The following is a 22,931-nucleotide window of genomic DNA, read 5'->3' on the forward strand; positions in this document are numbered from 1 at the left end:
TGCACTAGCACAAATGAGAATTCTCTGGTAAAAAGGATAGGGTTGATAGAAATAAATAACAGATATTGCTGTGTCTTGGTAAAAACAACTGGTCCTTATAGAATACATGTATATACTCAGTTCCAAAAGAAACTCAAATCACGCAACACTGTGATACAGTGGTGAATACAGAGACTGATGTTTACTGATGAAAACATGCAAAGAAAACAATCTGAGTCCTTAAAGTGAACACACAAATGATCTTTACATCATAACCAGATGCCAATAGGATGTCATTAGATGTCCTTTTGGTAGAACACTGACATAAATGACATATCAGTTTCAAATATCCTCCATTAGCAACCACTTTGATATCATTAGGATGCCATGAGATGATGACATTTGCTTTTAGCAATATTCACAATGAAAAGTCATGATAAATAACATGTGGGGATCAACCCGGTTTCAAATATGGCCTTCATTAACCAACTACCCTACAACTTTGGTATCATTAGAACACACAACTGACAAGAATGACTATATGAGAATCAAACACACACCACCATTTATGTTAGCCCACTATATAGTCTTCTTTCAAGTAATTTGAAACATTTGTAATGTTTGCGTTTCTTTTGGAATTTAGTATATATAAGGCTATCTCAGATTGTGCTCATAATCCCCAAACTTACCAGTGTCCTGACCATATTTTTGCGGAAGCGCCGTAGGTGCAGCACACAGCTGTAGATGTCTACCCTCTCCTCAGCCTCAATCTGCTTCAGACAATAGTCCACAGCGATGAACACTGCTGTCCTGCCACACTGCTGTCCTGCCACCTCCGCACCTACAACACCAACATCAACATCAACATCGGTGTTTCAGACAAATGTCAACACTGCTGTATTGACACCTCTCATTCTGTAAGATCAACATCAACTTTTTTTCAGTCAATAGTCAATGGCACAGGTATTTACAATTTGACAGCAAAAGTTTTGATCAAAATTAGTAAGATGATAAAACAATCATTATCATTGAAGTCCTTTCTGTTGAAGTCACATTATCATCCCTTTGATTATTTTTAATGTCAATGTGACCTTTACCTGTGGGTTTATGAAAACAACCCTTGCTAAATTTTGAATGGTGTTTGGTGAGTCTGTAAACCAAGCAAAAAATGTAAGTCCTCATTTATTTTTCTTTGGCAGGCATAAATTTTACCATTATCATTTACCACATTCACAGAGCACTGAGTTTGAACAATGATTATCGCATGTGTTTTTTAGATTGTTGAACAGTATTTACGATCAATCTGTTATGAAACCAAATATTCTTTGGTTGAAACACATAATTTTACCTTGAAAATGCATTGTGCAACAGAAGTAACATCTGATATTCTAAATTTTTTTTCGTTTAAGATTGTCTCTGGATTTGATTTCAAGAAAGAAACCCAGAGCCATTGAATCAACACAAACGAAAAATTCAATCCCAAATAATTTAATTTTCCCTCCCCAAAAACACAAACGTACAAGAAAATGACGGATAATTATCCAGAGCAATGATCAGGGATATATTGATTGGTGATTAGATTTCCCTGAGTTTGTGAGAAGGAAAAATATTGATTTGTGAAAAAGCTGATTCAGGAAAGATTTCAGGAGACTGCTACAAGTGACACGTCCGCAACGAGACCTTTCTCTCTCCCAAGTCCCGTTCTGTGAAAACACCAATCAATAACAAAATGAGTTATGTTAGCTCATGCTACAAATAGCTTCTCCAATATTTCACCATCCCTTTGAAACTAATGGATTTTTGTAAGATAACAGTTTATCCTTTTGAAGCGTATTAAGTTGATTCACATGCTAAAATAAACAGCATACACTGTACCTCCTCCCAGACTTAACCACAGCCCTCATGTGAAATGTAGGTTAATTATATACAATTTCTTTGGTCATCTTATTCGAAGTTTTAGAATAATTATCACCATGGATCAGAATTTACTATGAAAACATGAAACTGCTTCAGGCTTTCATTCAATGCCAAACAGAAGTTGCAAAAATCTCTTCAAGATTGTCGTGTTTTTATTCTAAAGTTTTATATTTTTTGACAAAGTAAACATCAAGAGGAGGACGAAATTGTCATTGATTTTGAAAGTAATTTTGGAGACATGAACATACTGTACTGGGAGAGAGTTTCAACAATCACTCGTCTTCAGCCTCCACAACAGGTTGCATGGATGAAAAATGTTGAAATAACATGTCAATAAATTGTTGCCTCCGGCTCAAAAGTGACAGGATAACAAAATATTTTTTGAGAAAAGTTTATCTATAGAAGTTCTACTCACCATTCAAAATGCCAACAAGCTCTAAGTCTTATGAAGACAGAATTATGAGTTTTGGAAGTTTTAATGTTCCTACCAGACGTATGTGTGGGATTATAGAGTTTTGCTGAATCAGGAGTCTGCTGACAGACATCATTGAGAGATGGGAAAGGGGCATCCATTGGGATTCAAACTAACCACTGGCTAACACACTGCATGCTGACCTAACAAATCAGTCTGTAAATTGTGTAGTTCCACAATGTGTAGTTTCTGTAATTTGTTGTACAGATTAAATAATTTACTGTACTTGTGTCCTGGATGTGGGAAACATCTCCCAAACTTTCCTCCCAGGGATAACTGCCCTGCCCTGATAGAGTGGAAATACTGTTAGCGTCTTCCACCATTGATAACATATTTGTCCCGGTCATCTTACTCACCACAAATTACTTGCAGAGTTGCTTCCCTTGGGAATGCAAGAAACATATGATTCTAAGTTCAAATTCTGGACCACTCTCTGTTCTCATCACTGCACTCTTGCACAAGGGGTTTCATGAGAGACAAGGTCAGAGATGTGCATCACTTTGGGTTTCCTTCTACACTTATTACCCAACATGCTGTGATGTACCTGGAATACTATTATAAGCATCATTAAACTAAACTCTTTTGCTAGCTCCCTCTTATAAAACAACTGACTCGTGAAGGTCTAGGTTAGAATATTGATCTTCAGTAACCAATGCTTGTCGTAAGAGGCGACTAACGGGATCGGGTGGTCAGGTTCACTGACTTGGTTGACACGTCATCGGTTCCCAACTGCGCAGATCGATGCTCATGTTGTTGATCACTGGATTGTCTGGTCCAGACTCGATTATTTACAGACCGCAGCCATATAGCTGGAATATTGCTGAGTGCGGCGTTAATCTAAACTCACTCACTCACTCACTAAAAAACAGCTTAATAACGAAGTGAAACTGTTATCAAAAGTAATGACACAGACTGTTTCATAATTCAAGAATTTGCAAAACTTATAGTCTCAATAAAGTATAGCCAATGTTTTAGTCATGCCTCTCATCATCATGTGTGATTATACAGAAACAAAACAGTGATTTGCTCACAGAGACAGCCCATTAGAAATTGATGTTATTCTTCAGCTCCCTATTAATTAGTAATTTATGGTAACTGACGACAAATATATCAATGTTTTTTGTTCATAATGTCTTTTCATTACGTTGTTTCATATTCAACAAATCAAACGAAAGCTTCGATAGACATACAATCGTTTTGGTTTACAACATGTCATGACAAGGTATCTAAATGACATTTACATCATTAATGAGAGCCATGAAGATTAGCATGGTTCTTACAGACCAAGAATCATAATACAGAGTACATGTAGGTCTCACTGACTTAGAATGGTTTTACGCCCCTCATAGCAATATTCCAGCAACATCACGGCGGGGGACACCAGAAATGGGCTTCACATGTTGTACCCATGTGGGGATTCGAACCAGGGCCTTCGGCGTGACGAGCGAACGCTTTAACCACTAGGCTACCCCAACGCCCCATGTAGGTCTGAAGGTCTGAAGGCAGGGAGGAGAAGTGCGCACACACCTGTTCTGGAGTGAGTGTATCAGTTTAATGCTGCTTCGACCAATATTGACAGCTTGTTTGCTTAATGTGGGATGGAAGCCCAAAATGATGCTGGTCTCAGACATTTACCAATTTGGCGGAACCATTTACATGGATATGGTGCAGACAAACCTGGACACAAACGAATTAAGATGAACCGGGATTCAAACTCAAGATCATAGGTATCCACATGCTTGAGATAAAATGAGTGAGTGAGCTTTTAGCAATATCACGGCGGGGGACACCAGAAATGGGCTTCACACATTGTACCCATGTAGGGAATCGAACCCAGGTCTTTGGCATGAAGAGCGAATGCTCTAACCACTAGGCTACCCACCCGCCACCCTAGACAGAAGAACACCTGCATCATATTGCAGAGGCTGAGTAAACTGAATCACCCAGGTGACCTAGCCTCTTCCCTTTTTGGAACTGAACCATGTCTGCAGATGACAGTAAGACTGTACACATTATAGTGTCAAAGTTTTTGTCACCAAAAAAGTTGCTTATGATGTTGAATATATGTAACTTACTTGGTGATACAATTTTTTGATGATGAACTGCTTTGCAAAATTGCTCATTCATGAAGTTCGGATGTTAGTTTTGATCCAACCTTCCTTTCTGAAAAGCTACATCCACACTTGTTCAGGAATTGAAACTTACAGAGCCATATACCATGCATGTTACATTTGAAAAACGATATAGCCAATTTTCCTCCTCATAACTCACAAGTACATGTGATTGTGATGATAGTGATGGGGAGCTTCTACAAAAACTGGGCTCATTGAGATGCTCAGAGTCTTAATGTATTCGTCAATAGCTCACTACTAGGAACAAGACTTGAATAATTGTAGAGGACATGAACACAAGCTAGTGATGCTAGTATTGGTCAATAGCGCACTACTAGGAACAAGACTTGAATAATTGTAGAGGACATGAACACAAGCTAGTGATGCTAGTATTGGTCAATAGCACACTACTAGGAACAAGACTTGAATAATTGTAGAGGACATGAACACAAGCTAGTGATGCTAGTATTGGTCAATAGCACTACTAGTGCAAGACTACTAGGAACAAGAATTGAATAATTGTAGAGGACATGAACACAAGCTAGTGATGCTAGTATTGGTCAATAGCACTACTAGGAACAAGACTTGAATAATTGTAGAGGACATGAACACAAGCTAGTGATGCTAGTATTGGTCAATAGTGCACTACTAGGAACAAGACTTGAATAATTGTAGAGGACATGAACACAAGCTAGTGATGCTAGTATTGGTCAATAGTGCATTACTAGGAACAAGACTTGAATAATTGTAGAGGACATGAACACAAGCTAGTGATGCTAGTATTGGTCAATAGCACACTACTAGGAACAAGACTTGAATAATTGTAGAGGACATGAACACAAGCTAGTGATGCTAGTATTGGTCAATAGCGCACTACTAGGAACAAGACTTGAATAATTGTAGAGGACATGAACACAAGCTAGTGATGCTAGTATTGGTCAATAGCGCACTACTAGGAACAAGACTTGAATAATTGTAGAGGACATGAACACAAGCTAGTGATGCTAGTATTGGTCAATAAGCGCACTACTAGGAACAAGACTTGAAATAATTGTAGAGGACATGAACACAAGCTAGTGATGCTAGTATTGGTCAATAAGCACTACTAGGAACAAGACTTGAATAATTGTAGAGGACATGAACACAAGCTAGTGATGCTTGTATTTGTCAATAGCACACTACTAGGAACAAGACTGGAATAATTGTAGAGGACATGAACACAAGCTAGTGATGCTAGTATTGGTCAATAGCTAGCACTACTAGGAACAAGACTTGAATAATTGTAGAGGACATGAACACAAGCTAGTGATGCTAGTATTGGTCAATAGCACAAGCTAGTAGGAACAAGACTTGAATAATTGTAGAGGACATGAACACAAGCTAGTGATGCTAGTATTGGTCAATAGCATGCACTACTAGGAACAAGACTTGAATAATTGTAGAGGACATGAACACAAGCTAGTGATGCTAGTATTGGTCAATAGCGCACTACTAGGAACAAGACTTGAATAATTGTAGAGGACATGAACACAAGCTAGTGATGCTAGTATTGGTCAATAAGCGTGCTACTAAGAACAAGACTTGACTACTAGGAACAAGACTTGAATAATTGTAGAGGACATGAACACAAGCTAGTGATGCTAGTATTGGTCAATAGCGCACTACTAGGAACAAGACTTGAATAATTGTAGAGGACATGAACACAAGCTAGTGATGCTAGTATTGGTCAATAGCGTACTACTAGGAACAAGACTTGAATAATTGTAGAGGACATGAACACAAGCTAGTGATGCTAGTATTGGTCAATAGTGCACTACTAGGAACAAGACTTGAATAATTGTAGAGGACATGAACACAAGCTAGTGATGCTAGTATTGGTCAATAGCGCACTACTAGGAACAAGACTTGAATAATTGTAGAGGACATGAACACAAGCTAGTGATGCTAGTATTGGTCAATAGCGCACTACTAGGAACAAGACTTGAATAATTGTAGAGGACATGAACACAAGCTAGTGATGCTAGTATTGGTCAATAGCGCACTACTAGGAACAAGACTTGAATAATTGTAGAGGACATGAACACAAGCTAGTGATGCTAGTATTGGTCAATAGCACACTACTAGGAACAAGACTTGAATAATTGTAGAGGACATGAACACAAGCTAGTGATGCTAGTATTGGTCAATAGCACTACTAGGAACAAGACTTGAATAATTGTAGAGGACATGAACACAAGCTAGTGATGCTAGTATTGGTCAATAGCGCACTACTAGGAACAAGACTTGAATAATTGTAGAGGACATGAACACAAGCTAGTGATGCTTGTATTTGTCAATAGCGCACTACTAGGAACAAGACTTGAATAATTGTAGAGGACATGAACACAAGCTAGTGATGCTAGTATTGGTCAATAGCGCACTACTAGGAACAAGACTTGAATAATTGTAGAGGACATGAACACAAGCTAGTGATGCTAGTATTGGTCAATAGTGCACTACTAGGAACAAGACTTGAATAATTGTAGAAGACATGAACACAAGCTAGTGATGCTAGTATTGGTCAATAGCGCACTACTAGGAACAAGACTTGAATAATTGTAGAGGACATGAACACAAGCTAGTGATGCTAGTATTGGTCAATAGCGCACTACTAGGAACAAGACTTGAATAATTGTAGAGGACATGAACACAAGCTAGTGATGCTAGTATTGGTCAATAGCGCACTACTAGGAACAAGACTTGAATAATTGTAGAGGACATGAACACAAGCTAAATAGCGCACTACTATGCTAGTATTGGTCAATACAAGCTAGTGATACTAGGAACAAGACAAGACTGAATAATTGTAGAGGACATGAACACAAGCTAGTGATGCTAGTATTGGTCAATACAAGCTAGTGATACTAGGAACAAGACTTGAATAATTGTAGAGGACATGAACACAAGCTAGTGATGCTAGTATTGGTCAATAGCGCACTTACTAGGAACAAGACTTGAATAATTGTAGAGGACATGAACACAAGCTAGTGATGCTAGTATTGGTCAATAGCACTAATAGGAACAAGACTTGAATAATTGTAGAGGACATGAACACAAGCTAGTGATGCTAGTATTGGTCAATAACGCACTACTAGGAACAAGACTTGAATAATTGTAGAGGACATGAACACAAGCTAGTGATGCTAGAATATTGGTCAATAGCGCACTACTAGGAACAAGACTTGAATAATTGTAGAGGACATGAACACAAGCTGGTGATGCTAGTATTGGTCAATAACGCACTACTAGGAACAAGACTTGAATAATTGTAGAGGACATGAACACAAGCTAGGGATGCTGTCCTGGTTCTTCCAGTACGCAGCTGAACACAACACTGATGAAGGATATGTAAGTCTCCAGTGCTGGACCAGGAACCTGACTAAAATATTCCACTTTTGTGTGATCTGTTAGTATTCCTATCATAACTATTAACGTATGTCATTAACAGTGCAATACACCTACACAATGCAAAGAGTGCAATATAATACACCTAAACAATCAGTATTATACACCTGAACAATGCAGTGTAATACACCTGTCCAGTGCAAAATAATACACCTGAACAATGCAGTGTAATACACCTGTCCAGTGCAAAATAATACACCTGAACAATGCAGTGTAATACACCTGTCCAGTGCAAAATAATACACCTGAACAATGCAGTGTAATACACCTGTCCAGTGCAAAATAATACACCTGAACAATGCAGTGCAATACACCTGTCCAGTGCAAAATAATACAACAATGCAGTGTAATACACCTGTCCAGTGCAAAATAATACACCTGAACAATGCAGTGTAATACACCTGTCCAGTGCAAAATAATACACCTGAACAATGCAGTGTAATACACCTGTCCAGTGCAAAATAATACACCTGAACAATGCAACATACATGTATTACACCTGAACACTGCAGTATAATACAGCTACACTGTGAATACACTCAAACAGTGTAAATAATACAGGTATGACAAACAGGTATGACGAAAGAGACATAATTGAAAACAATGTTATGTATTGTGTGCGTGTTTTCATGTGTCAACAGGATCAGTTTGCATGCACTAAGAAAGTATGCCTTAGTTATTAACAAAGCGAACTTAGAACTGCCCATAAATATTACCAGCTTGATGAGTAGGTGCTGTTTTGTTTTCTATTCAAATTTGAAGAATAATTAGTACAGCAAAATGTCTAATACATTTTCAGCATTTAATTGTGTATTTCTCTGGGACATCACCATATGAATAATTATTGTTTTGTCATATGTTGTTCAAAATAGTAGTAATAATTAATCATCAGACCATAGTTTTCAGACACAATATATTTTTGGACAACAGACATCGGATTATAATGAGGGTGTTTTGTCACACAGACATTGTAAATTCTTGAATAATGGCTTAGTACAAAGATGTGTTTAGTACAAAGTTATCATTTATCATCAGTGAGATGTTTTATAGTTGTTTATGTGAAAATAAAGCTTGCAACGAATGTTTCAATGTTTTTGAAGTGTCAAAAAAAACAATAATACGTCAGGATACTTATAATAAACAATGCTATTGAAATCCATGATGTGAAAGGTTTCAGAAGAGTAACAAGAAGAAGATGAAGGATGAATTTTATATTAACAATGACGTAGGTACCATGGATACAAAGAAGACCAACTGATACATCTGTGTATCATGCTTGTCATCACATGACAAATGCATTACATGCCTAAACAATATTCTCGCAGCATATATAATTAGTACTTGTATAAGGTAGAGAATTTTTATGGCTGTCAACTTCTTTATTATGAGGAACACAACATTTCGGAGTAGGAAGGCGTTTCCTATTCGGTACTACGGATCCTGAAAAATAACACAAACAATTCTTATCGATGAATGCTGTTGTCATTTAATGAATGGCCTTCTCCTCTAACATCTGCATCTATCAGCTGCCAGATCCATCATGAATTACCACTGTAAGAGCCGGTGATAAACAATGCCATCCGTTGAAAAAGAGGCTTCTCCTATTCTCGCATTACCAGGAATTAACGCTATTGGAGTGTATGTAAGAGTCATCCTGCCGAAAGGGCTGAAAAAGTATGATATGTCCAAGTTGGTATAAACTCCCCAATATTCGTGACACTGCAAGATTTTGATCATTCACCGACTTGGTCCACTTCCTAGTTACCAGTCGGTGATGTAAACAACCGCTAAGTGTCAATGATCGGCGATTTCGAAGAAAACGTTTACCGAGAATAGGAAACCCGCGAGAATAGGAGACAATCAATTGAATGTATATGACAGATAGCATATATATGTACATGTAAGAACAACAAAAGTAATAAGACAACAAATATACAGGCAAAACAATGGAACAAATAGAAGCCAGCACTTAACAGTTAATTAGCGCTGAATTGACGCCAATACTAGTTAATTAGTGCTGATAGAAGCCAACATTTAACAGTTAAGTAGTGTTGATAGAAGCCAACTTTTAACAGTTAAGTAGTGCTGATAGAAGCCAACTTTTAACAGTTAAGTGGTGTTGATAGGTGATGAACAGTGGACATGAGAACTGGTATGTTCTGACTAAAATCGTTAAGTCATGTGAGAGCTATCCTCCAACTTTTCCTTAACAGTTAGAAGCTGGTGCTGATGAAGTGGAACACATTTTATGGATAGACAACTTCATCAACTTGATAAGTAGTGTTGATCTACACCAACTCGCAAACTACTACTGCAACAAAGAAGTTGTCTATCCATAAACAGTGTTCCACTCCAACTTTTAACAGTTAAGTAGTGTTGATAGATGCCAAGAAGATGTTAATAGATATAGCTTTGTTTAAATAAATAATGATGTCTAACAACGGTTTTCATTGTGATAATAGCATCTCAAACATCTATTCTGTTCTTTGTTATACTTAGAAGTATTGGAAGAAAGTGAATAATTCATTTGATGACTTAGTATCTGTTGCTTATGATGGAATACTGGCAGTGAGTAATTGATTGGGAGGCAGATAATCTGGTGAAGCTGGTAACTACTTTGATCGCACAGAGTTCAACAGAGCAGTTTTATGAATGTTATATTCATTTGTGTTGCAAAAATGTTCAATAATGAACTCAGTTTTCAGAGAGATTTGTGATGATTATTGAAAGGGAAGATGATGAAGATGATGATGATGATGAAGTGATGATGATGATGATGATGAAGAAGATGATGATGATGATGTGATTGTGATTGTGATTGTGATGTTGATAATGATGTTGAAGGTGATGATTGTGATGATGATAGTGATTGTGACTATATAAAAAATGAAAGTCAGTTGACTAATGGAAGTAACAGTCTGACATTAACTTTAAATAACTGAGTGTTTTTATCAAGATTAATGTCTATCTTCTGAGCGTAAAGTTTTGGTAAAAGAATCTATAAACCTAGAAATAAAATAGAAGACCTTAATCTGTCTGATGCTTCTCACCAAGGATGCAGATCAGCTTCAGATTCACTAGGACACAAATGATGATAGACAGGTTCAGCTTATCTGCGAGGAGTGGCACCACTGTTTAGTGTTTGTCCATTAACCAAGAACAGCTTACCTACAATGCACAAGTACAGGTCCTGATGATGTACTCATGAAACTGCTGACTCGGCGTCTCACATCCAAAATAAACCCTGGGTCTGCACATTCGTTGTCATGGAAACCAAGCATTTCAAAATGCCTCACCACCCTCTCTTCTGAGCTACCTTCCTGCGAGACAAGAATTGATTGTGTTAGAAATACTTCAAAGTGAAGGCTCTGCTATGCAATACATGGCCAATGTGGTTCATGTATTTTCTGATAAAGAAATATTTTGTTGACATATTTATTTGTTACTGTCAGCACAGATTATGTTTCATTCAACGTTCAACATTGACTGCTGTGAAAATCACATATTTGGAATTTACATTGATTTTAACAAAGCTCTGTACCACATTATATCTTGTTTGCCCACTGTGCAGTAAACATGTTACACCACAGTGTAATAAACATGTTACACCACTGTGTGATAAACAAGTTACATCCCTGTGTAATAATCAAGTTACATCCCTGTGTAATAATCAAGTTACACCACTGTGTCATAAACAATTTACACCACTGCATATTAAAACAAGTTACATCCCTGTGAAATAATCCATCATCATGGAGACTGGTTCCAGTCTTTACTTCCATGGCATCATCTTTATATGGAAGGACTGGTTCCAATTAATCTATTTCTAGTTGCAGTGGGATATCTGTTCATTTTTACATCAATGTAATGCCAGGCATTAAAAAAATATTTGTTGAGTTTGATTTCTTTCACCATTCAATCTTCATTCATGAAAAGACAGATACAGTCATCCCTCACAATGATGCCCTTATTCATTCATCAGGGCATGAAATATACACAATTCTTTATATTCCTTACACTTCTCGACCGCCTCCATGGTGTAGTGGTTAGTTAGAGCGTCCACCGAAGAGTGGAAGGTCGCTGGGTTTGATCCCGACTTACCAAAAGAGCGTTAAAATATGGTACTTGTTGGTCCCTGCCTGGCGCTCGGCATTAATGGGTACAACAAGGACTGGTCGGCTTGGAGTCAGTATACTGTGTCTGAGTGGGGTATTCATGCTTCACTGCGGCATGGTATCACAGTGAGCTAGCACTATAAAACCAACTTAAATCTGGGTTAGTACAAGCAGCCGCACATACACATACACACGCATGCACGTCGTCATATGAGCGAAATATTCTCAAGCACGACGTTAAACCCAATTTCACCTCACCTCACCTCACCTCACCTCACCTTACATTTCTTGTGTAATTACTTTTCTTTACTACACAGAAATTTATATGCATTATAGCTGAGGTAAAAATAGTTGTTAATATATTTTATTCTTAAATCATTGCATACATGGACTAATATTCATTTTCAATTCAATTCATTTTCAAAAAGTTCCCATGAAATACATACATACCTTCAGATTCAATGGGAACATTATGAGTGCTTCAACAAAAACAAGAAGGTGCTGCCCTAAACCTCTACATCTTAGAGATAACACTGGGCCAATCAAATCAAAATCTGATTTGACATCTTCAATACAACTGATTCAAAGGGTCAAACTGTAGTATGCTCAAACCATATAACAAAGCAATTTCTTCTCATAAAATCACCAATGTTTGGTAATCAGACATTGCAGAACAGCGCCATTAGAAAATGTGTGAATACAGTGTGTGTTCTTTGAGCTGTGAGCAATCAGACCAAGGAAGTATGTCCAGTGTGTGTATTTTATTTATATCACACTGTGTCAGCTAGATGTGGAAGGAAAGCCAACACTGACGCAGGTCAAACTGACCATGATGGTCAAACCTCATCATCAGTGGGATTCTAACCTCATCCCTGGTGGGATTCTAACCGCATCACTAGTGGCATTCTGACCTCATCACTAGTGGGATTCTAACTTCATCACTAGTGGGATTCTAACCTCATCACTAGTGGGATTCTAACCTCATCACTAGTGGGATTCTAACCTCATCACTAGTGGGATTCTGACCTCATCACCAGTGGGATTCTTCACTAGTGGGATTCTAACCTCATCACTAGTGGGATTCTAACCTCATCACTGGTGGGATTCTAACCTCATCACCAGTGGGATTCTAACCTCATCACTGGTGGGATTCTAACTTCATCACTGGTGGGATTCTAACCTCATCACTGGTGGGATTCTAACCTCATCACTGGTGGGATTCTAACCTCATCACTGGTGGGATTCTAACCTCATCACTAGTGGGATTCTAACCTCATCACTAGTGGGATTCTAACCTCATCACTAGTGGGATTCCTCATCACTGGTGGGATTCTAACCTTATCACTAGTGGTATTCTAACCTCATCACTAGTGGGATTCTCATCACTAGTGGGAACCTCATCACTAGTGGTCCTCATCACTAGTGGGATTCTAACCTCATCACTAGTGGGATTCTAACCTCATCACTGGTGGGATTCTAACCTCATCACTGGTGGGATTCTAACCTGGGATCACTGGTGGTGGGATTCTAACCTCATCACTGGTGGGACCTCATCACTATTCAGACCTCATCACTGGTGGGATTCTAACCTCATCACTGGTGGGATTCTAACCTCATCACTGGTGGGATTCTAACCTCATCACTAGTGGGATTCTAACCTCATCACTAGTGGATTCTAACCTCATCACCAGTGGATTCTAACCTCATCACTAGTGGGATTCTAACCTCATCACTAGTGGGATTCTAACCTCATCACTGGTGGGATTCTTACCTCATCACTGGTGGGATTCTAACCTCATCACTGGTGGGATTCTAACCTCATCACTGGTGGGATTCTAACCTCATCACCAGTGGGATTCTAACCTCATCACTGGTGGGATTCTAACCTCATCACCATGGGGATTCTAACCTCATCACCAGTGGGATTCAGACCTCATCACTAGTGAGATTCAGACCTCATCACCAGTGGGATTCAAACCTCATCACTAGTGGGATTCAGACCTCATCACCAGTGGGATTCTAACCTCATCACTAGTGGGATTCAAACCTCATCACTAGTGAGATTCAGTGTGGGATTCTTACCTCATCACTGGTGGGATTCTAACCTCATCACTAGTGGGATTCTAACCTCATCACTAGTGGGATTCAAACCTCATCACTAGTGGGATTCAGACCTCATCACTGGTGGGATTCTAACCTCATCACCAGTGGGATTCTAACCTCATCACTGGTGGGATTCTAACCTCATAACCAGTGGGATTCTGACCTCATCATCACAGAGATTCAGACCTCATCACCAGTGGGGTTCTGACCTCATCACTAGTGGGATTCAGACATCATCATCAGTGGGATTCAGACCTCATCACCAGTGGTGTTCAAACCTCATCACTAGTGGGATTCAGACCTCATCACCAGTGGACTTTGACAGTAGGAAGTATAAATACAAGAAGACAAAGTCATCAGTATCCCCAGCAATGGTAAAATACTCATCATGAATATGTCAACTAGTTATGACTATGTCAAATGTACGGTTTGATGTACCATTGGTACTATTGATTTTTGTCATTAGGTTCTTGGATACCCACAAAGTGGAAAGAGAGTATTGTAGCATTTTCTTTGGAAAAGAACACCACCACCAATTTCTGTCAAAGTCAACCTTGGTGCCATGAAAACACAAAAAAATATTTGATTTAGAAATCCAAAACTACCACAAGGCACCAGTTGACCACTGGACCTATGTAAAAGTTTGGTGAAGAAACATTGAACAGTTTTAAAAGTTCTGCTCGGAAAAGAGAGCACCTCCACCAATTTCTGTCCAAGTCCAACTTGTTGCCATGGAAATGTAAAAAATATTTTATTCAAAAATCCAAAACTACCAAAGGCACCAGTTGACCACTAGACCTATGTATGTGCCAAGTTTGGTGAAGACATACTGAACGGTTTTTATGTTCTGGTCCAGAAAAAACAAATTTGCATGAACAGACAGATGGACAGAGTCTATTTTAATACCCCCCTGCAAAATGGGGGATAATAATATAAAGGTGATCAAAACCCTTTTGACATACATAAGAAATCTCTGCTAAAAACAGAGTCAATTGTACAAATCTGACTTCATCATGAGCATCTGTTCATAAATCACTGTCAAAATAGGGATGACACCAGGTGTTTGCCAGAAGGTGAGTGTATCAAAACACAACCAAGGCAATAATCATATACATTTATGCAAAGGCTTGTCAAAACACCAATGCCAACACAGCCTGATTATCCTCCAAAAAATTTCATTAAGTGTTAAAAGCAAAAAGGCTGTGTAGATTTAATCAAAGACGTATATACATACACAGGCTTACCATTTCCATGAACACCTGGTGTTATATCTTATTTTCAGTGACACATCCATTAAATCAAAGACATATGTTCACAGTGAGTGGTGTTATGTGCTGCTTTCAGCAACATTACAGAAATATGAAGCACAGGACACCAGTAGACTGATCCTTAGTGTGACCATGGTACAACTGACACCCAGACCTTCAGCGGCTAACACAGGTGGACACATAATGTGTCTAAAGAAGGGGATGTGCATCTCCTGCATCTCTGGATCCTAACACTGGATCCCACAGTGGTGTTGATATCAAAATGATGTAACTTACTTTCTGTATACGAAATGTCCGGATGTTGAGCTGTGCCATGAAAACAGCATCTTGGCTCCATATATGGATGTCCCCGTGGCGGACGTACTTCTTCACACCGAGGAAGACATCCCAGTACTTCTCACATTGTTGCTGAGGGAGAGATACACATATATAACAGCTTTATATGTGACCAGAATCAGGGATCTACCATATTTACTCAACTAATAACTTCAACGAAAGGCAAGTATAGTGACAAAATTTATTGCAACTATGAGGCCAGATCAATTCTATGTATTGTTTTATGGATTTTTGTCCTCAGAAAACATAAAGACAGGAGGGAAAAGTAATATTCCTTCTAAATACTAAAAGTATTTTACTTTTGGCAATTTATGAAGTGTATATGGGGCAAAAAACAATCTAAAAACATTTTCTTGAAAGTCTACATTTTTAGCCATTACAAACATTACGATTTTACTTTTTGAGTGGGAGAAATTAATTATTATTTTTTTTCTTATTCTTGAAAAAGTACGACCGGCGGATCCGTAAAACAAGAAATAAAACTGGTCTGGCCTGACTTAAATTTTCCAAAATATCAAAAGTCAATTTCTGAAAAGGGGAAATTCATTAAACATATCAAACCTATTTCAGTGGTGTGGCCTAAAGAACCTGTGCAGTCTTGCAAATGTGTGTGACAAATGTTTTCATTGCCTGACGTTTATACATGGTTGCTTTGTCTATGTACCAGAAATCTTAAAACAGTGGTTAAACAGCTCTACAGATATATCAGGCAGAGGTCAGTTGCATGCAAACATTACACAAGTGAGTGAGTGAGTGAGTGAGTGAGTGAGTGAGTGAGTGAGTGAGTGAGTGAGTGAGTGAGTGAGTGAGTGAGTGAGTGAGTGAGTGAGTGAGTGAGTGAGTGAGTGAGTGAGTGAGTGAGTGAGTGAGTGAGTGAGTGAGTGAGTGAGTGGTGAGTGAGTGAGTGAGGTGAGAGAGTGAGTGAGTGAGTGAGTGAGTGAGTGAGTGAGTGAGTGAGTGAGTGAGTGAGTGAGTGAGTGAGTGAGTGAGTGAGTGAGTGAGTGAGTGAGTGAGTGAGTGAGTGAGTGAGTGAGTGAGTGAGTGAGTGAGTGAGTGAGTGAGTGAGTGAGTGAGTGAGTGACCATTTAAAAAATCAAGACAAAATATTTCAGCATTGTTCAAGAATGGGTTATATTTTGTCAACATAATACACAGGCACACAGCCATAATATCAACTGGTTGTCCCACAGCCAAACACATTGTAATGATAGGACTAAAACTGTGAGTGAGTGAGTTTAGTTTTATGCCGCACTCAGCAATATTCAAGCTATATGGTGGCGGTCTGTAAATAATCGAGTCTGGACCAGACAATCCAGTGATCAACAGCATGTGCATCGATCTGCACAACTGAAAATCGATGACATGTGTCAACCAAGTCGGCGAGCCTGACTTCCCAATCCTTTTAGTGGCTTCTTTCGACAGGCATAACTAAAGAAGTTGCTTTTTCTGTTATTCCACCCAAAATTACAGCATTGTGTACATTGTTGATGTGTGAATCAACCTTTGTCCTGACATTGTGAATAATTAAAACAACAGTTAGTGTCTGTGACTACCTTTTTATGACCAACATCCTGTTGGGGTCCAATTAACCAGAACAGAATGTGAATATAACCAGGCTATTTGGAATAAAAACATAAACATAGATTTTATAAACATTTAGGATAAAATCTGAAGTTGAGTTAATAAGGAGGGGGGGGGGGGAGTGGATATATTTGGAAGGAGATGAGAGAATTGATCAGGATGGGTGGCCTAGGTGGAAGGGTAATAAACTCATTCATCAACATTAAATCTGTAATTTGTTCTTGGATCCAATATTACATGCATAATGTGCTATTTCTATTTTAACCTTTAAAATACTTACTGCAGCATTTTCGAAAAGTCCAGTTGCCATGACAACACAATGTACCCCTTCCTGCCAGATCATGTGCCAGAACGCTGCCAAAGTTCTGCTTGTGGGCCCTGAAACAAAGTCAAGTAATATCATAACACAGAGCATGGACACTGAGCATTGCATCGTCAGCCTAAAAGTTACACAGTGTGGTTACAACTGCCATATTTTCTTGAGTATATAGCACACTCATGTGTAATGTGACCCGTGAAGGTCCGGGTTAGAATGAACCTTCAGTAACCCATGCTTGTCGTAAGAGGCGACTAACGGATCGGGTGGTCAGGCTCGGTTGACACACATCATCGATTTTCACATGTCATCGGTTCCCAATTGCGCAGATCGATGCTCATGCTGTTGATTACTGGATTGTCTGGTCCAGACTCGATTATTTACAGACCGCCGCCATATAGCTCGAATATTGCTGAGTGTGGCGTAAAAGTAAACTCACTCACTCACATGTATAATGTGAACCAACCACCCTACGCTTCTCAGTATGTTTTGATTTGAAACTATAATCTGTTATCCGTAGTGTTTAGTCGTCACAGTGAGTACTTCTTAAATAATTCCTTCTTAATTATTCCTAATTAAATAACAAACAAGTGACACCTTCAACTCAATTAGCCCTAATTAGTTTACACAACCGTATCCCTTTGATTCATGCCGTACCGTGTGTAAACGTGTGGCGAAAAACCTCAGTTCAGAGGGATACTTACCCATGAAAGGTGGGTGAATATCAAGTTTCTTTGAAAATATCGAGTTAAAAAGGTAATTTTGCTTGTTGGGACCATGAAATTATATCAAGATATCCGAAATATCGAGACATCCGTATCGAGTTAAAAGAACTTGAATAATGATAAATTATGTAGGATTTTGCCGGGACCGAGATGTTATATCGAGACAACCGAGATATCGAGTTATCAGAGTTCGACACAACGGTGCTCGACTGTACTCTGGATCCATTCCCTGCAACAGCTTCCTCTCTGGAGTACTGTTTTACATCTCAAACTCTCCTATTACTAACACAGCACAGAATGTCCCTCATACCTTAAAAGTCAATAATAATAATAATAATAATAATAATAACAATGCATTTGTTAAAGCGCCTAATGTCCAACCAGTGCTGCTCAGTGGCGCTGTGCAGAGAAAGTGGAGAAACTAGTAGGTAGCTAGAAAAAAGATGAGTTTTTAGTTGGCTCCTAAATGCTTCCAGGGAAGATACTGATCTCAGTTCAACTGGCAGAGAGTTCCACAAAGCTGGTGCAGCAGCACTGAAAGCTCTGTCTGCCATGGATGTTTTTGTAGCTGTCATTTTCAGGCTGCCTCTTTTCTCAGACCTCAAGACACGATTTGGACGATAGATTTCAATGATGTCTTTGAGGTAAGCTGGTGAATGGATGTCATAGAGTGTTGAGTAGGTGATGCAAATTATTTTGCACTGTATTCTCCTCTTTACTGGGAGCCAGTGCAACGACCTCAGCACAGGGGTGATGTGTTCCTGACATTTTGTCCTGTATATGATCCTGGCAGCTCTGTTTTGTACAAGCTGGAGATGTTGGATTGCTGCTGCTCCTGACACGAGAGAGTTACAGTAGTCTAGGCGTGAGATGATGTATGACTGAAGTAAAAGTTTGGTTGTGTCAATGCCCAAATAGCGGCGGATTTTTCCTATTCGGCGGAGATGAAAGGTTGCTGATCTTGCTGCTGTTAGGGCTTGTGATTCTGGTGACATTGAAGAACGGAAAAACAACACCAAGATTCTTCACCTGGGGCACAGGGCAGATAGACTGATCTCCAACTGTGAGACTACACTTGCCTATTTTGCGAAGCTTCATGTGAAAGCAAGTTTGGCTGAATATCTGCATTCAAACATCTGTGCCAGGCCTCGATATATTCAATAAAATCATACATGACCCTGGAAACATTTAATACTGGTAGGCCAATGGTTATCTCTTTTATTGTGACCACCTGGTGTTATCACTGTTTTTCAGTGAATCGTTCATTTAACTTTCATGCTTTTTCATCTTTAACATCATTATGGAATCTGTTTTGGAGATATTTTCTGAAGCCCTCTTTCTCAAGTGTAGATACTCTTATCATAACAAGACAGATATCTATCAAGAAATGTATTCAGTGTAGTGGAAAGTCTGAAGGACGTTTATCAGGAAATGTATTCAGTGCAGTGGAACGTCCAAGTGATTTCCTTTTTCAAATCCTTCTGAACCAATGTATTACAACCAGTAGAATGAGTTATTTTATTCAAGTGAAGTATTGCATTTTGGATGAAAATAGTCGTTTATCACCAAGCACATAAAGATTTGTTATATTAGGAATGATATTTTGAGTACACTCAGACAAGGGACCATTTGTCTTAATGATAATCATCCCATTTTCCATTTTCAACACATGACATTCAAATGCTCATTCACAAGTCCAGACTGCAAATAAATGCTAGCATCAGTTTCAAAAGACATTAGCCTTAATCTATTGGTTATTGTAACCTATTAGAAGGAACTATGGATTCCTGAACTTCAGAATTGGTCTTTTGTAGCTAAGTCACCGACTGCCAGCCTGTTAATTCTGATTGCCAATTATAAAGATTGCCATGGTTACCAGACATCATTTCAGAATATTCATCAAGTTCCAAAACAATTGGTGATGTATGTTATCATGTAAAAGGTCCTGAAGATGCTTTTTAAAATTCAAATTATTGAAATTATGTGACAAAAGATTGTTTTTATGGCTATTAGTATTTCTTGTTCCTTCCATGATGGAGCCAAGAGGTTTCATGCACTGTTGACATTGTGGTAGCACCAAGATTCATTTTATTGTATTACAGAATGAAGCTGGAAGACTGTTGGTTGGTGTTTTATGCCGCACTCAGCAATATTCCAGCTATGTGGCGGCAGTCTGTAACCAGACAATCCAGTGGTCAACAGCATGACCATCGATCTACACAACTGGAAAACGATGACATGTGTCAACCAAGTCAGCGTGTCTGACCGCCCTATCCCATTAGTCGCCTCTTACGACAAGCATTGGCTACTATAAGGGTAATGCTATTTTTTAGGGCATTATCATTTGCAGAAGCCTGAGGTCATCCATTAACTGCCCGACGAAGGAGGGCAGTTGAAAAAGACCGAGGGCTTCTGCAAATGATAATGCCCTCAAATATAGCATTACCGTTATTATTGCTAAAATACATGGACTTTGTGTTGAAAAGAAAAAGGAAACAATGAAGGAATTTGACTGTAAATTTACTCAAAACCAACTTCTGACGGGGTTGACTACCCGAATGCAATTACGTCATCGAACAATTCAAGTGACGTCACAACAGAAGGTGATGATATTCGACCTTGGCTTTTGACAAGACCATAGCCTGCAACATGTCAAACTATGTCAGTATTCGGTTTTGGTCCAACAACAATGTTAATATTGCAATTGTTAAGGTCAGCACCAACAAGAAAGCCAATATTACAGCTATTTAAAGCAGGAATTCGGGTTGCTTTGACATGTTTGACCCACAATATCTGCCTGTCCAAAGGCAATGTCGAATAAGCCGACGCACCCATTAAGACGTCAACTTGACAACAGAACTGATAGTGGCCCGTCGTTAAGGTTGAGCGGTCCAATATCATTTGCAGAAGCCCGCAAATTTCTGATAATGGGAGGGCTGTTTCATGATAATTCCAAGTATTTTAGCTATAATGAAGACTAATTCTAACCTGGGCCCTTATTCTCGAAACATTCGTAGCCCTAAGGATTCTTAACTTTGATAGTAGCCAATGTGTTAAGGATGGGCTTAAGAAGTTTGTAGGGCTACAAACGTTTCGAGAAAAGCTAGCCTGGATCTTCACTGGTCGAAGCTGGAAGATAACTATTTATATAGGAAAGGTTTCAAATAAATCTCGTATTTTCTGTTTCAGACAAAGGTGGTGTCATGTGATAATTGATTCTCTTTTGTTCACACATTTTTTGGTGGTTGATGGGGATGGAGGGTGGATATTTTTGTAAGTATGCTATGACAAGGGTACATGGGTGTCGTGCCAGAAAGGCTAAAATTTATTTTTCAGATGTCCTGGGAAGGCTAAAATGTATATTTCGGATTTCCCGGGAGAGCTAATTCCAAGGGAGTAGGGGAGGACTGCCAAAGCTAAAGATACGGTGCCGGGAAGCATAATCCATGTCGGGAGTAGATAGATTTCTTTTCAAAACATTGTTATAGTAGAGTGTTTATCTTCTTCGCTTGTTTAGAACTTTAAGATGAAAGTAATTTCAGGGGAATCACCATAAACAGCTGCTTTTCAAAACTCTTTACTTCGGTATTAACTGCGAGACTTGTTTCATGGTGTGAAAAATACAACATCATCTCTGATGCTCACTTTGCTTTCAAATCTGGTGGGCATCAGAGGTAGACTATGGAAAATTATCGTGTCTGTGTATGACACTGTGAAATCATGTGTTAAACACAATTTGGCTTCTTTCTATGTATCTCTTCTTCTTTCTTATTAAACAAGGGGGAGTAATGTCACCGATTCTTTTCTCCCTATACATGAAGATATTGAAGTAGCACTACAGGAAAATATCGACGCGGGATTGCTGCTTGACTATATTAACCTTTTTATACTACTATTAGCTGACGATATGGTGCTCATATCCGAATCACCTGGAGGTTTACAGCTATCACTTAATACGCTCACCAATTATTGCACAGACCGGAGCCTTAACGTTAATGTAGACAAAAGTAAAATTATGCTTTTTCGTAAAGGAGGGAAGATTCGACCGGAGGAAATATAGTGCTTTGACCAGAGGAAATATAGTGCTTTCCTACACAGGCTCCTTTACACAAGCTAATAGAACTCTAGCAGGCAAAGGTCTTAAAGCTATGAATGCTTTACTTAAAAAATGTCAGTTGTTACAACTTTTCATTGAAAACCTTGTGTCTACTTTTCAACACTTTTGTTACCTCTACTATGATGTATGGTGAAGTGGGGTATTGTGAAATGTTCTGAATTTGGAAGAATTCAAATTTTGCAGACGTATTTGCACATTAATGCCAAATCATCTACAGATATTTATCTATGAGGCAAACTTGGGAGGTACCCTTTATATATAAATAGGAATGTCAGTGTCTTACATTATTGGTTTAAGTTATTCCACAGTGAAAACTGTATACAGTAGGCCGTTTATGTTTAAATGGTCTAAATAATTGTTATAAATGATGGTTACATAGTGTTAAAATGTTTTTGTATGAACATGTTTGGGCATGTTTGGGAATTTCCAATTGTATGTTTGATAATC

At 38.7% G+C, this 22,931-nt stretch overlaps 1 pseudogene; it reads right to left on the reverse strand.

The window, feature by feature from the left end:
• LOC124276329 overlaps nucleotides 1–22,931 on the reverse strand; it is a 97,533-nt pseudogene that overhangs the window by 17,122 nt on the left and 57,480 nt on the right.

The sequence above is a fragment of the Haliotis rubra genome, unplaced genomic scaffold (assembly GCF_003918875.1).
Source record: "Haliotis rubra isolate DU_JTF1 unplaced genomic scaffold, ASM391887v1 Scf208, whole genome shotgun sequence".
Classification (NCBI taxonomy): domain Eukaryota; kingdom Metazoa; phylum Mollusca; class Gastropoda; order Lepetellida; family Haliotidae; genus Haliotis; species Haliotis rubra.